This window comes from Nematolebias whitei, chromosome 7 (genome assembly GCF_014905685.2).
Source record: "Nematolebias whitei isolate Nwh7 chromosome 7, NemWhi1, whole genome shotgun sequence".
NCBI classification, from domain to species: Eukaryota; Metazoa; Chordata; class Actinopteri; order Cyprinodontiformes; family Rivulidae; genus Nematolebias; species Nematolebias whitei.
Window position 1 is genome coordinate 24,945,632 of NC_056504.1, and position 16,667 is coordinate 24,962,298.

General features: G+C 42.0%; 1 protein-coding gene and 1 long non-coding RNA gene across 2 annotated transcripts in view; both read left to right on the plus strand.

Annotated features, from left to right (window-relative positions):
- The window catches only part of LOC119412734 (plexin-A2), a 316,230-nt gene that overhangs the window by 126,632 nt on the left and 172,931 nt on the right, over positions 1 to 16,667 (plus strand). The window lies entirely within an intron of this gene.
- LOC119411762 lies at positions 1,770 to 2,647 on the plus strand. Its single transcript, XR_005186904.1, has 3 exons — positions 1,770 to 1,797; positions 2,062 to 2,153; positions 2,265 to 2,647. It is a non-coding gene; the product is annotated as an uncharacterized LOC119411762 (long non-coding RNA).

The following is a 16,667-nucleotide window of genomic DNA, read 5'->3' on the forward strand; positions in this document are numbered from 1 at the left end:
AGAAAATCTTATAAATTCACATTCTTATAAGTTCACATTTACAAGCGACTCAGAGCAGGTAAGATACTGATTAGACTCCAGGAAGGTGCCTCGGAGTATTACACACACCACACACGCTCACTCACACTGTCACGTGAACCACTCTTCCACCGAGCTTTCCTGGCCTCCTCCTCCTCACGGTCAGAAAAATCATTAAAAAATCGCTGTCGTCTTTGAGCAGACATTCTGCCACCAATTCCCCCTAAGTCATTATCCAGAGTACCACTTGCCTCCGAATCAGTCTCCTCAAATGTCAGTCTGCCTTTATGAACCTGCAACACCGGATAATTCCCAGCAGGTGGCGCTATAGGCAATGTCACGTCAGTCCCAGCAGGTGGCGCTGTCGGCAATGTCACGTCAGTCCCAGCAGGTGGCGCTGTCAGCAATGTCATGTCAGCCACATAAGGTGGTGTTTAAAACTTTTCTGACTCACCCAAGTTTTGTACACTCTGACACAACAAGGCTAATTGTTTATACATGTCTTGGATATTGCTATGCTTTTCTAATTTCTTTTGAAGCTTCTGACGTCTAAGAAAAGATTTGCAGGTCAGGAAATCCTCATTAAGCTCCTGAATCTGTGTGTTCTGATCTTTAACTTTGTCCCAAGCTAGTTGTATAAGCGTGTGTGACGATCCTGCCTCAGCCTGGACCAGCTGATGCAAAAGGCTGTCCAATTGTCTACATTTACCTGTATTTGTTGCGTGTATAACATTAATAACAGCTTTAACTCTTTTTGATTGTTCATGTAGAGTTTCCACAGGAGTTACAGATTTGTTAGTTATGTGCTCCATATCTGCTGACATCATTCACTCAAACTTTCATTCAATTGTATTTATTCTCATTCAGCACAGGCATCTGTTGAAAAAATCAACACAAGCCTTTAACTTCAGCAAGCAAAGACCCTTCCGGTCAGGATATGGTAACACCAGTCAGGCCGAGACCTCTGACGCGACAAGCAACACACACTTTCACCTAGAAAGACAGTGCAAAAAAAGGAAAAAAAAAGAAATGGCTTCACCTTCCCCCACCACCGTTTAAAAGAGAGAGAAAACAACCCCCGTCAGCCACACACTTGGTATGTTTACATGGACAAAAGTAACCGGATCAGATGGCCGGTCGGAACAAAAGTGTGTCATGTAAACGCTCCGTTCGGGTTATTTTTTGTGTATTCGGCGCGATCCGTTATAATTTGTGATCAGATCGAAACGGGTGGTTTACGCCGATCCGTGGCCCGATCGGTGCGCATGTAAACGCTTGATCTGTTCGTTTTTATCTGATGGTGAAAAAATGACCTGACTGCGCATGTGCGGCGCGTACCTCTACGCGTTTCCTTTTCCGCCTGGCTAATGTGTAGATGCTAACATGGCGGGGAAGCAGAACTGGTCGGTGAGCGATACAACATTTCTAATCGAAACGTTAAAAGAACTCAAAATTATCGAACGCCTTGACGGTCGAAAGTGTAGGAACACGGAGTTATTTAAACAAGTGCATGAAAAACTGGAAGAAGCCGGAATCCATCGAACAATTGAGCAAATAAAAAACGCTGGAAGAGCTTGAAAGCTAAGTACTACCAAGCTAAAAACAAGAACAGGAGAAGTGGCTCTGACCCCACCACTTTTTCATTTTACGTGTTGATGGACGAACTGATGAGAGATCGGCCACTGGCCAACACGATAGGCAGCGGTGTGGACCAAGGTTATGAGGAGGAATCTGAGGACTACAGCCCCGATGCAAATCCGGAACAAAGCATCCTTTCCGGTAAGATACTCTTCAAGCCACATTAACCCTCTGTACTGTATTACTTGGTGTAACTGGGATACAACAAATATGTTAAAATGTAATTATAATAAGAAGCAAGAGTAGCTTTAGGGCTAGCATAATTATACCTCCAAGGATTGTACACAGTAGAGAACATGAGACCTATATTGTGGATTATAACACTACCCCAACTAACCAGATAATTAACCTAACAAATTTCAACATACCAGGGGACCAGTTAGACTTTATTTTTTTCTTTTTCAGATGATGAGTCCAGCTTTGATGAAGCAGCTGACAGCAGCACACAACAAACAACAGTCCAAGAAACTTTCAACAGACGAGGACATCAAGGAAGAGTAAGTTGTGTGTTCCAGATGACAAAAACAGTAACAAATGTTTATACAGTGTTTAGAGAGATTATGTTAGTACTGCATCCAAGCAAGTAATAGTGTTTTACATCATTGCAGGACCACGAGGGAACTCTGGTTATGCAGACTTGGGCCACCGAACAGCAATCCTTCTACCAGAAGATGCAAGAGTCCCAGAACAAATGGATAGAAGAACAACAGGAACGATGGCAGCAAAGAGAAGAAAGGTTGTTTGTAAGGTTCTTAGAAGAAAACACACTCTCAACTGAGCGCCTAGTGAGGCAATGTTTTGATGGATTAAAGTCCATCATGACTCAAATGACCCCACCTCCACAGGGAAGATCTCCAGTTCCTCCCTACCCTCAGCATCAATACCCAGGTCAAAGCCGGTCTGCTCAATTTCCTCAGAACCCAAGCTACAACTCGGATTACCACCTCCATGACCTAAACTAAAGTTAAAAAAAAGTTTGTTATTTGAGCAGCAGCTAAAGTTTCATATTATATATATATATAGATATTTTTGATATTGTAATTCTGAAAGTACAGGATGAGTTGATAAAGAAGTTACTGTTGAATTGCACGTTACTGTAGTTTTAAATGACCAAAGAATGTTTTTTTCTGTTTTCATTACAAGATGTGATGATCTGTGCACATTGTCTGTTTTGCACAAACTTTTTGAATGTATAATTTTTATGTTTTTGTGATGTAGGCTACCTCAAATTGCACTGAGAATGAAACACATTTCACACAGTGCCAACAAGCAATATAAAATGTTTACAAGAATTTATTAAAATGTTTGGTCCATTAAAGAGCTCCGATGTACACTAGTATTATTTGCCGTTTTGTTATAATATCTTTATACAAATGTTAGCTGCATCTGAACACATACATGACAAGTATATATTGTATATTTAAAAAGCCCCTTTAATGCAGATGGCCTGTACGGAGTGGAAACTTGGACATATATGCAGTCAGTGCCTCTCTTGCACCGTTTCCACCAACACTACACTGAAGATTCGCTGGCTGGTTAGGCTGAGGGTAGTTGTTTGCACGGTCACGTGCCTCTTCCAACCAGTTGCTGTTGCCATAATCCCTCTCCCTCTGGCAGAAGTTGTGGAGTGCACAACAGGTGGCGATCATTTTTGGAGCAAAGGTGAAATGAAAGTCACTTCTTTTTAGAAGAACTCTCCACCGTGACTTCAGCAACCCGAAGGTCATCTCTACGCCCACCCTGACTGAGCTAAGGTAAACATTAAATGACTCTTGTTGAGGAGTCAGACGAGGAGAGTTTGGGTATCCTTTGATGAGCCAGTCCAACAGCGGGTATGCAGGGTCACCAACAACGAGGAGACTGACGTCCTTTCCTTCAATGTTCCTCACAGACCGCAAAAAAAGGACATACTAATATTTAGTATTTTACTTAGACATTGTTTAAAGGCATGGTTCAAACAAACTTTTTTTTTTAAATAAAACTTTACAGCTATGTATCTCTACTTTGAGAACCTTAGCTGTAATAATTGTAGTAATACTAAATACAATATAGCAAATATTGGCAACATTTAACCATTTGTTTAAAGGCATGCTTCTAACAAACATTTAAAAAAATAATTTTACAGCTAAGTATCTCTACTTTATAGTTTATAGTTGTAGAAATAATAAATACAATATAGTAAATATTAGCCTTACTTTTGGCATTAGATGAGCCCTTTGATAGAGGTCAGAGTGGCGCAGGACATTGGCATCATGGGCACTGCCTGGCATCTTGCAACTGATGCTCCAGAAACTGAGAAAAACAGAGGAAAAACAGTAATTAATAATAAATACAGACAGTATCAAGCATAGACAGGTAGAAAAAGAAAGAAAAACAAGTTTATTTAAGCATACAGTGTGTATTTGTCTTACCAGCAGTTGTTCACAACAGCTTGGAGGACATAGGATGGCCAGCCTTTACGGTTAACAAAGTCTTTATATCCATCAGAGGGGGGAAGAACTGGGATGTGTGATCCATCGATGAGACCCATAATATGAGGGATGTGATGGGAAGCCTCAAAAGCTCTGGCGATCTCCAGTGCCTCCATGTCAGTTGGTGCTCGGATCAGCTGTTTTATTGGCCCTCTCACCATGCTTTTACAAAACATGTACACACAATTTTTAACACTGCTCTTACTTATTCCAAATTGATTTGCAATGACTCGCTATTCGGCACAGCTGCCCAGTTTATACAGAACAACTGCAACTCGCATCATGAGCGGAATTGGAGTTCTAACAGTCACCTCTTCTGGGGCTAAATGACTCTCCATCAAAGTGCACAACTTTGTGAAAGACAGATGTGTCATGCGAAAATTCTGCTTCCACTCCTGGTCGGTGAACTGCGTGAGGACCACACGCTCCCACCAGTCTTTACTTCGAACTTTCATCCACTGGTTTCTGGTCGTTTGTGGAGGTAGTGGCAGCAGCATTAAACTTGCCGGCAGCAAAGAACTTTCTCGGATGTATTTTTCCTTCCGCGCTCTCATCCTACGAAGAAAAAAGACTAAAAGCATGCGTTGCTTCGCCTGTAGCTCAAGCAGGGAGTGAGTAACAACTCCATCACAGTCATTAAAACCTGTCGCGGGTCCATTTTTGTCGCTCAAGTGTGTTTACGTTCGTCCCGGAAAAAGAACTTCTTCTTCTATGGTTTACACGGAAGTAACTTCTTCTTCGGTGGTTTTTTAAGGAGAGTTTACCACTCTGCGCATGTCAGTACTTCTGTTCAGAATCAAAGCCCGTTGCATGTAAACGCACATCGTGAACGGATTGTGCCCATGTAAACGATACATTTGAATTATTCAAACAGAACACATTTCAATCCGGTCAAAGAATTCTGCGCATGTAAACATAGCTACTGATAAGAGAACCGCAGCTGTTCCACAGTGCAGAGCAACAGAAGAAAAAAAGAAAGTTCCTCTCACAGACACACCATCTCAGGTCGAGACCTGCAGAGCACGGCACACAATAAAATTAATCTTAAATCTACAAGCTACAGCGATCCCTGATCACTAGAAATTTGGTAAACTCACTATATCCTAGCACATTCCCCTTTAAAGCTAACTATTAATGGAGTACAGTTTATGATGCAGTCGACACATCAAAAGGAGTACCCGCGCCTTAGCCCCGCCCCCGTGCTTGACATGAGCGGACCTTAATCTCGTCAGATGTAAGGTTTTGATGGCCAGCTCCGCTGAGAACAAAGGGAAATGTGTCGGTCACCCACGTGACCTCCGGCAGGCCGTCTCGCCTTCCTCCGGCCACAAGTAAAACTTGTGAATCTACACACACCTAAACTAAGCTGTGCACAACACACACATTAAGACACGCACGCGCCGCGCGTTTCACAAACCCCCCAAATCTGAATACAAGCAACCCGTACATCAGAAGTTCCACGAATAACTTTAAATTGGCTTACCAAACATCTGATTCAGGAGATGGTACTAACACCCACAGAGGAAGATTATAATTTAGTTTACAGCCGAAAAATGAGGAGTTTTCGAGCCTTTCGGCCAACAGAGGTAACTTCCGCTTACCTTTTATCGTTGCTGGGCCCAGAAGTTCACAATGTGGGGGTTCAGCACCTTCTCGATCCAATTCGTGGTCCCGTCAGCTGCACGTTCGGGGTCACCAACTGTCATGGCTTATGAGAACCACAGTTGTGTTCAAAACAGCTGAAGCGGTACCTTAGTTCAAAAGATTTATTTGACAACGGATTACAAGTATTCAGAAATCATTAAACCATTACAATGTATGCATACAACGGGCATTTTACAGAACCGACCTTATTCATCGTAGTTCTCCAGCAAATGCACTGACCTGCCCTCTCACTCTGCACCTTATCACAGATTTTTAGCAGCTCTGCCTCTGATTGGTTTAAACAACCTGTTGTCATGGTTACAGGGCTCTTCTGCCTGTTAGATAAGTCTTGGAGGTCACATACCAAAGATAAGTTTATGGCTCTTTGTTTAGACACGCTAGTGTTTTTAGCTGAAGATTTTACCTCTGAACTGATCACAATTGTTAAACGATAAATGCTACTTTCTATTATCTTTACTATTTATGTTTAAGCCAACTATATTATCCATCCATCCATTTTCTTTACCCGTTTATTCCATTTTGGGTCACGGGGGTCGCTGGTGCCCATGTCCAGCAATCACTGTGCGAGGGGCGGGGTACACCCTGGACGGGTCGCAAGTCCATCACAGGGCCACATAGAGACAAACGAGACAAACAACCATTCACTCTCTCACTCACACCTAGGGACAATTTAGAGTTACCAATCAGCCTAACATGCATGTTTTTGGTCTGTGGGAGGAAACCGGAGCACCCGGAGAAAACCCACGCATGCACGGAGAGAACATGCAAACTCCACCCAGAAAGGCCCCCGGACTGGGGTTTGAACCAGGGACCTGCTCGCTGAGAGGCAGCAGCTCTACCAGTTGCGCCACCGTGCTGTCCCCAACTATATTAAGTTTAAGCAAACTATATTAAGTTTAAGGTAGAAAGATGTGTTCTAGATACTTTAATGTCCCTCAGTCTATGTGTGTGCGTGTCAGTCTATGTTTGAGTGTGCGAATGAGCGTGTGTGGTGTGTGTAATACTCCGAGGCACCTTCCTGGAGTCTAATCAGTATCTTACCTGCTCTGAGTCGCTTGTAAATGTGAACTTATAAGAATGTGAATTTATAAGATTTTCTCTAGTTAATGTAAGATTATATTTAAGCAAACTAACTGGATTTAAGATTATATTAAGGCAAAGTAACTGATTAATATTTAAATGATTGTAAGGTAGTAAAAACCCTTCAAAAAATGACACATACACATGTTATAACATGAAATTTCAAGCTTGATTAAAATAATAATAAAAGATAAAACATGAAATCCAACAACACCCATGTTTCTGCCTATAATATTGCTCCCCATATGTGAAGTAGGTTGACTGCAGGCACAGTTTCAAGAGTTGACACAGTTGTTCTATGGAAAGCGTGGTCCTGATGCTCAGAGTGGTGTCTGATTTTAATTTTAAACTGACCACCTCTACTGCATCATCAACAGGAATGCACGTAAAGAGTGATGTGACATCAAAATAGACCATTGTTTCATCAGTCTCCATGATGACATCCCTCACCTTATCCACAAAGTCCACGGTGTTCTGTATGTGGTGTTCTGAGCTGCCAACTAAAGGGATGAGTACAGACCCCAGATATTTGGAAACATTGTAAGTGACAGAGTTAATCATGCTAACGATTGGTCTTAAAGGTACACCTTGTTTGTGGATTTTAGGTAAACCACACAGACTAGATGTGGCCTCCCCTGGGTACAGTCTGTGGTACAGAAAACGGTCAATAGCCTTGTCCTGCTCCAAAATTTTCAGGCAATCTATCAATTTCTTCTTGTAACCACTTCCTGGATCTCTTTTCAGAGGTTCATAAGTGTTTAAGTCACTAAGGAGTGTCATAACTTTCTCATGATAGTCTTTCTGGTTCAAAATCACTGTGCACCTTCCTTTGTCTGCTGGGAGAATGATGATGTTTTTGTCCTTGCTAAGAGTGGTGAGTGTGTCCCTCTCCTCTCTACTGATGTTGGAAGGTGGTGGTTTGGCATTGATGAGGCAGGCTGAAACTTTGATTCTGAGCTGTTCTGCTTCAGCCTCTTTAAGTTTGTTGTTGCGGATGGCTGACTCAGTAGCTGTGATCATCTCCACCAGAGGAACACCCTCTTACAATGCTGTGATTGCTAGTATCACTCAGCCCTCTGTGAATAGTAAACAGCCATCAGTGTGCTAATGATCCATTGTTAGGCTGATGGTCCTTCTTGAACATGTGATCAGCTGGTTTTGGTTGTCAGCAGCAAAACTGGTTGATCCACTCTGAGAAGGTGCTATTTAAGAGACTGAGCTGAATACAGCTTCTCAGACTGAGGAAGTCTCTCGGATGAGGGACGAAACGTTTCTACATTTTTTTGTTGTTTTGCTTTGTTTTGTTTTTTTGAATGTCCAGAGGACCAGATTTAACTTTTTTAGACTAAAACTATTATGTTCGGCCATCAGGAGTGTTTGAACCCACATGCAGGAGGATGACGAGGACGCTCGAGGAATAAAAAAAAATATATTTATTAAACAAAACAAAATCAAAACGCTGACAGTGCAGCTACTCACAAATTAATCAGATGGATGGACCGAAAGGCTGAACACAACACCATAGAAGGATAATCCCGAGACAAAGACAAGACACAGTGAACTGAATATATACATACACTGATTAGGACAATGACAGACACTTGCAGTGATTAACATTAGACACAGGTGAGACAGGGGCTGAACACAAGGGAAAACACAGTGCTGGAAACATGAGGAAACAGACCAAACCAAAACCCCACAGTACCCCCCACTCAAGGGATGGCTCCAGACATCCCAAGGACAAGCTACATCCAACTTGGGTGGGGGGAGGGACAAACCAAGACAGAGAAACACATAGGACCAGAAGAACAAAAAACCGACAGGAAAACCTGGGTAGCTAAACACAAAACCAAATCCAGGAACCCCAACCACAGTCATGGTGGACAGTCAGGAGACCATCCAGGGCAGGACCAGTATTCAGGGGGACGGCCAGGAAACCATCCACCCCCAGGCCAGCGCTCCGGTGGACGGCCAGGGGACCGTCCATCTCTGGGTAGTACAGGCATCCATCTAAGCCCCCCTGGACTCAAGCAGGTGAGGACCTCAGACAGACCAGGGGTTGAAGCAGGGACGAAGACCTATGCAGACGGGCCAGGGACGAAGACCTCTGCAGATGGGCCAGGGACGAAGACCTCTGCAGACGGGCCAGGGACGAAAACAAGCCGGGAGCATGGACCTCAGGTGAGCCAGGAGCGTGGACCTCAGCCGAAGACGACTCGGGAGCTTGGACCTCAGGTGAGCCAAGAGCGAGGACCTCAGTCGAAGACGACTCGGGAGCGTGGACCTCAGGTGAGCCAGGAGTGAGGACCTCAGCCGAAGGGCCAGAAGCGAGGACCTCAAGAGACGAGCCGGGAACCAGATCTGCAGCAGGTGCTGGAGTCAGGACTACAGCTGGAGAACCAGGAACGGGGACCAGAGATGGGGCTGCAGCTGGAGAACCAGGAACCAGAGATGGAGCTGCAGCTGGAGAACCAGGAACGGAGACCAGAGATGGGGCTGCAGCTGGAGAGCTAGGAATGAGGACCAGAGGTGTGGCTGCAGGTGATGGAGCCGGAGCTACAGCTGGAGAACCAGGGACCAGAGACGGGGCTGCAGCAGCAGGTGATGGATCCGGAGCTGCTGCTAGGGAGTCAGGAACAGAAACCAGAGCTGCAGCAGCAAGTGAACCAGGAACCAGAGCTGCAGCAGGTGGTGGAGGAGTCTGGGCTGCAGCAGGTGGTGGAGGAGCCATGAACCCCTCAGGAGGACTGGAATGAGGAGTATCCACCTGGGTCTCCTCGCAGTGGGGCAGAAGCGGAGCCAGATACGTTGCCACTATGGAAGCCTGCCACCGTTCTAGCTCCTCCAGCGAGGGAGGGCTGTACTGCTCCTCTGAGGGACACAGGTACCTCCCCCCCAGCAAAATTTTCTGCCGTTCCTCCGGCGACTGAGGGCTGGGCTTTTCCTCCCTTCGTGAAGCTCTCCCCTTCTTGCGCTGGGTTCGGGGAGGACCAGCTGTTTGCCCCCCTCTCTCCGATGATTGCTTGGCACCGCCAGGTGGAGAGCGAGGAGGAGGTGGGCAGCGGGGTGCAGCGGCGCGGTGAGGCGGAGAGGGACGGAGAGGCTGTGAGGACCCAGGTTTAATGGCCAGGCGGGTCCCCCAAAATGGATTCCTCCTCTCCTCCCTTTCTCTGTCTTTCTGGGCAGTCTTCTCTGCCTCACGGGCCAAAAACTCGAACAAAGTAATCATCCTCCCGCTGGGTTCAGTATGGTCTCAGGATTCTATTATGTTTGGCCGTCAGGAGTGTTTGAACCCACGTGCAGGAGGATGACGAGGACGCTCGAGGAATAAATAAAAATATATTTATTAAACAAAACAAAATCAAAACGCTGACAGGGCAGCTACTCACAAATTAATCAGATGGATGGAACGAAAGGCTGAACACAACACCATAGAAGGATAATCCCGAGACGAAGACAAGACACCAGTGGACTGAATATATACACACACTGATTAGGTTAATGACAGACACCTGCAGTGATTAACATTAGACACAGGTGAGACAGGGGCTGAACACAAGGGAAAACACTGAGTGCTGGAAACATGAGGAAACAGACCAAACCAAAACCCCACAAAAACATGTTAACACTAATACTGAATTATCAAAGTTAAAACAAGCAAAGTACCCACTAAAGGAGCAAAACAGCTAAAATGGGCTAATTCATAGCAAAATGCTAAAATGTGCAAAGCAAAAGTCAAGTCAAGTCAAGTCAGATTTATTTATAGAGCACATTTAAAACAGAAACTGTTACCAAAGTGCGTTACCAAAACTGAAAGCTAAAGCCAGTAAATGGTAGTAAAAAGCTCAAATTAACAAAACAGTTGCTAAAAGCCAAATTTAACCAATCAGGAGCTAAAATTTATGAATTACAGAACAGTAGCTAAAACCCAAAAGCACCTAGCTATAACATAAAAGTAGCAAAACTGTATCTTAATGCTACAATTAGCACAGAAGCAGCTAAAAGCTTAAATGTTTCAAACTACCATAATTTTTGCTGTATAAGTCACAGTTTTTTGCATAAATTAGTATGCCTGCGACTTATACAGCAAAGTCATGAATTTATGTTTTTTTCCATATTTATAATCCAATTTTTGGCTGAGATCTGACGTTCTCATTCATTCTGACATGGACATTATTGAACACGACCAATTTCAGCCACTAGAGGGCCCTGGACTAATGTGGCAAGCCAAGTGTCTCATTAATAGGTAAAAGTGGCTATTAATGAGACACTTGACTTGCCATACAACCCACCTTCGTCTTGCTCCGGAATTCTTGGAGCAAATGTCAAATCAGCTGCATTTCGCCGCACCACCCAGGCGAAATGCAGCTAATTTGACCATTAAAGCGTATTTATTAAGGAAAAGTTCAACTGAGACACACATTTACTATAATTTTGAGTAAACAAATAATTTTTTTAGGTGGATATCTTGTTAAATTTTGAAGAAATGCACAGCGAGTTGTCCCTCTGTGCACACCCGCGACCGCAAATTGGCTTTTGAAATGCAGCTGATTTGATCGTCAAAGTGCATTTATTAAAGAAAAGTTCAACTGAGACACATCTTTGTTATAATTTAGAGCAAACAAACAATTGTTTTTAAGTGTTAATCTTGTTAAATTATTGTTAAAGTCCTCCCATGCACACTGCCATGACCTCCACTTGGCAGCCAGTCGAATTTTGGCACAACACCTGCCCACATTTCCGGGTTGTCAGCGGTGACGTGTAACAAATGTGACATGTCAGCGGTGATACATAATAGATGTGACTTTTATGGCGAAACGATGTTTACGGCGGCAAGTACGGTAGATAAACCAGCTAAACACATCTTTAACACTTAAATTAGCAAAACAGTAGCTAAAAGCTAAAATTCCATACAAAAAATTAACTAAAATAATTCAAAGGCTAAATTTGCTAACAACAAAAGTCTACATGAATTTTATTAGAATCAAAAATGTTATGAATAATTTTATATTTTAAAAAGTGTTAAAGTTACAAATACCAAATTTCATAGCTTCTATCTCTTCAGCAAGCTGCTTGAAATTAATGAAAGTATGCTGAAGTAGTTAGAAACAGACAAATGTCAGGACGAAACTATAAAATGGAAACCATTTGTGCGAATGCTAAATCAGCCATTACATTATAAAGAAAAGAAATAAAAGAAAGAAGAGAATAAAACTCTAGACGAAAAGATAGTTGGCTCCTGTGAACTGTAGATCTGTGTGAGCAAACCAAAACATCCATTATGTCTGCAGTTAAGTCCAGAGCAACGAAAGGCCAGAGTTTCACTCATTACACTGACTGAACAAGCAGCCATGATCTCAGCCTCCCAGGAGCCTCCGAGGAGCTCAGGGTCACTTCTCCAATCCTGTTCCATCACACCCAAACAGACAGGCTCAGTGGAAATGAGGCATGACTACAAATGCCATCAGTGGATCACTGCAGTAGCAAAGGTCAAGCCTGCAATGGAAAGGGTGTCAGCAGGGTGAAAGGTCACAGGGATAACCATCAGTCTCACTCATTGTGCAGCATATGGATGTTCTCATCAATGAGTCTTAATTTAGATACTCGTGTCCTTGATGCAATGGGACATTTTTGTCATTTGTAGCTTTAGGTGGTTAATTTAAGTTGAGCAAGATGACCTTTTTCTGTACTTCTGGACTGAAAACAAAATAAACCTTACTCTTTTCATGATGTATTGTAATTAGGTAAATCCAGATTAAGTCATTATCACTCACTGATCCTCATTTAAATACATTCCAGTCTCTGTGTAGATGGATTCAAGACACACAGTTCCCCACTTTGAGCAAAATGCAAACTGAAAATTAGCATTTCAGTCAGTATGGTTGCATCAAAGTCTTGACAGTGAACTGCAATATTGGGGCCTGTCTGAATGTAGCTGCATGATCTGGAAAAAATAAAAGCTGAGCAAACCAAGCATAGACTGAGCTCTTAAACATACATTCAAAACATGTCAAATTTACCATACAATTTATTTGGTTAATTCTGTGCGCTCATCTTTCTCATATCTCTTTAAATACACACTGAAAGAAAAACAAATCAAAACTTTAAGAGGTGGAGAGTGTATATAAAATTATTAACACAACATATAAAAGGTCAAAATAAACTTAATGTACTGAATTATTATCACTTGGTCAGTAAATAATGTTCTGAGCTATCTTCAAGCTCACTAAAAACCAGTGGAGAACACAGAAACAATCATGATTTGATGTTATATGGCAGAAAAGTGGTTATGGTGGTAATAACTTTTATAATAGAGTACTTATCATTTTACAGCACAGTGACTCAAAGAAGGGTCTGTAGACTTTATAAAGTAATGTACCCAGCCACATTGATCATTCATTCAACCTTTAATTATTTTAGAATAACATCTCGTTTACATTTACAAGAGACCTGATATAAACAAAGAGCACAGATGAGGTACAGACAACAATAGACAATCACATGAAAGCATATAAAATGAAAAGTAAATAAAAGAAATTATATAAAAACAAAACCAGCTACATTTTAAAGCGCTGTAGAAAACTAAAAACAGGAACATGCCTGCATTGTTTTCGCAATGAACTTAGCAGTTGTTTAAAATCCCTTAGAGGTCAAGGTCGAGAGCTTCAGATTTTTTTGCAAGGTGTTCCAGGAAACAGGAGCATTGAGGAAAAAGACCCTTTTGCCAAGTTTGATCCACACTGAGGCAACATTGCATGTAATAATGTCCTGAGAGTGCACGCTGTAGCTGCACTCACAAAGTGGCAGGCACGTAGGAGATATATAAAGACAATAGACCAAGAAGTGATTTAAATATGAAAATGTACCAGTGAGAGAGTCTGTATGAAGTTAATGGTGTCCAGTTAACCAGTGAATACAGGGTGCAGTGATGGATACAGTAGTTACAACCAGTTATGAATTTTAGCGCACTGTGATAGACAACGTCCAACATCTGAACTGAACTGAATTGAATTGAATCTGCAAGGTGTTTGCAGGAACATTCATGTAATAATGTCATTGTAGTCAATGGAGGGAAGGAAAGTAGAAGTTACAAGGCATTTCTTATCATTCAGAGTTAGACAAGATCTATTTATGAAAAAGAAACCCAATTTTACTTTTAATTTATTTACCAAGTTTTTGACATGAGACTTAAGAGACATGCAAATCAACCAAGATACCCAAGTATTTATAAGAATCAACAAACTCAATAGGAACACCATTCGTAGATAAGGAAGGACTGCTGGGACCGACTTCCTGTTTGAAAACAACATCCCTTTAGTTTTATCAGTGTGGTGATATTGCCCCTAGTGGTGTGTCTCTGTCTTGTTTCTGTTCTCTTTCCTCTCATGTGATTTCCCTTTTCCCCACACCTGTGAGCCTGACAGGTGTTTTGTGTTTTGTCCTCATCAGTGTTTGTATATAAGTCTGTGTCTTTGTGTCATTCCTTGTCTGGGCATCGTCTGGTATTCGTCTGGTATTCGTCTGGTATTCGTCTGGTATTCATCTTGTATTCGTCTTGTATTCGTCTTGTATTCGTCTTGTCATCTCCTGGTAATCCTCCTGAGTCCCTAGTGTTTTCCTGAGTGCCTCCTCATGATTTTTCTACATGTAAGTTTTTGCTGCCTCGACAGCTGTTTATTTTTGTATTATTAAAGTGTCTTCTTATTTTTACCACCGAGTCGACTGAGTCCTGCCTGCATCCTTGGGTTCTACTTTAAAAGACCTACAATCACGACAATCAGCATTTAGCGCGTTTGAAGCAGAACAAATCTGGCTGGATGATGTCAAATGCAGACTATGTTTTATTTTTTAATATTATTTTTATTTTTATTTATGTTGAAAAACCTTAGCAACTGTTCTAGCTCGACAATAAACAACTGTATCATTGGCATAGAAATGTAGGAATGCCTCAGGAATGATCTGACCTAAATGACTTATGTAGCTTGTGAAGAGGGTGGGTCCTACGACTGAGCCTTATGGTACACCATTGTTGACAGTTGGATAGCTGGAAGAAGTACCATTATGTTGAACACATTGCCTCCGATCTGAGGGATAATTAGAGAACCAACCAATAGTGTGGTCTGAGAAACCAGCTTCCGATCATGATTTTACCAACAGTTTGTGGACTCATGTTTTGTACCTACAAGTTAAGCATGTTGCCTGTATTCCTGCCTTGATCTTTTAAAAGCAGCTTTTGTGAGCAATTCTGATTAAAACACAGAAACTATGCTGTCTCATTGAGCAGTGGTTTGTCAGTCACAATCTAGCCTCTCCATAAGTACATTAGATGGGGTTAGTATCTCTGGGTTGAGACTCTTGACAACTCAAACCACTCAATATTGCAAAAGGAATATGCACATTTTCAGTTGCAGTCTCTCTGAATGTTAACAACAAAGGGCCAGTGAACTGTGCAGAATTTTTGAAAATTGTGGTTCATTTTTGTATGAACAGTTTGCAAGACTCCATTATACTGTAGGTCTTGCACATTGTTTCATTGCCGTCCACTGCCCACATCACCTTGCTTTGGAACAACCTTGGCAGCCATTCATCTACGGGGCTGGAAGCAAGAAAATAAAAATTGAGAACCACAGCAAACGTTAGGAGACAATCTAGAGAATCTTTCACAAGTGGTGGCCAGCAGTTGCAGCACAGCGAGATTAAAAACCTGTACACTCAATGGGATCGTAGTTAGCAAAACTGGGTATTACTACATAGACAGTATTTACATACCGTATTAGTTTAAGACCTTATTGAAACAAAATGTTTTGAAAAAACATATGAACTAAAAATTGGAAGTTGAAGATGATTATACATTGTCATCATGTTTTGAAACAACAGATTTTACTCAGTTTCACACAATCTACATTTGAAGCAAATGTACATGTGTCAACAGTTAACACGTTTTTTTGTTAGCTCTACAAATTTTCACCTGGGTCCACTGTTACTACCACTGGCTTTGATTTCCATGTGTCACATAGAAAAAAACAAGTTGAACTCCACAATGCATTTAGGATAATATCACTCAGTAAAGACTATAACACTAAGCACTAGATATGTAAAATGTAGCAGTCTTTAGTTCAAATGTAGGTAGGTTGAAAGCAGTCTGTAACCTTTTCACTGGAGTGATTTCAAAATGAAGTCATGTTCTGCTGCTGTCAGATTATTGGAGGGGAGTGCATGTGTAAAAAGGGGCTGATTTCAGAATCTCGTATTTGAAAGATGCTGCCCAACATACTGTGAATTTCATGAGTATTTATATTATGATCAACAATGAGTTTCTAATTTTAGATAATAATAATTCCTACTTTTTTCCTGTAGGATGGCAGATTTTCGCCTCGATGAAGCAAGCATGCAAATAAGCGGCAAACGCTGCAAAATGACATTATGCATTTGTGCTGGAAGCCCTGTGGCAGCTTCAAACACATTACAGCTGCTGAGCAGAATCGATTTTCTGCAGAGCACAGTTCTGCTCAGAAATATTTCAATATCATACAGATTGGAACTCCTCTGACAGTGAGCGTGTAACAAAAAAAAGTGCAACTTTGAGCCAGCTGCACTTTATTAACACTGTGCCAGAAGCCCTGACCATTTGGCTGACAAGGTCCACAAATTACATCCAAGATGTTGCCCCAGGACTGGTTTGCCTATTTAATAATAACACTCATAAGTGAGGTGCCGTGTACGACATAATCTATATTCTCTCTCGCACACATTACTATTCTCTCTCTCTCACACACTACTATTCTCTCTCACACA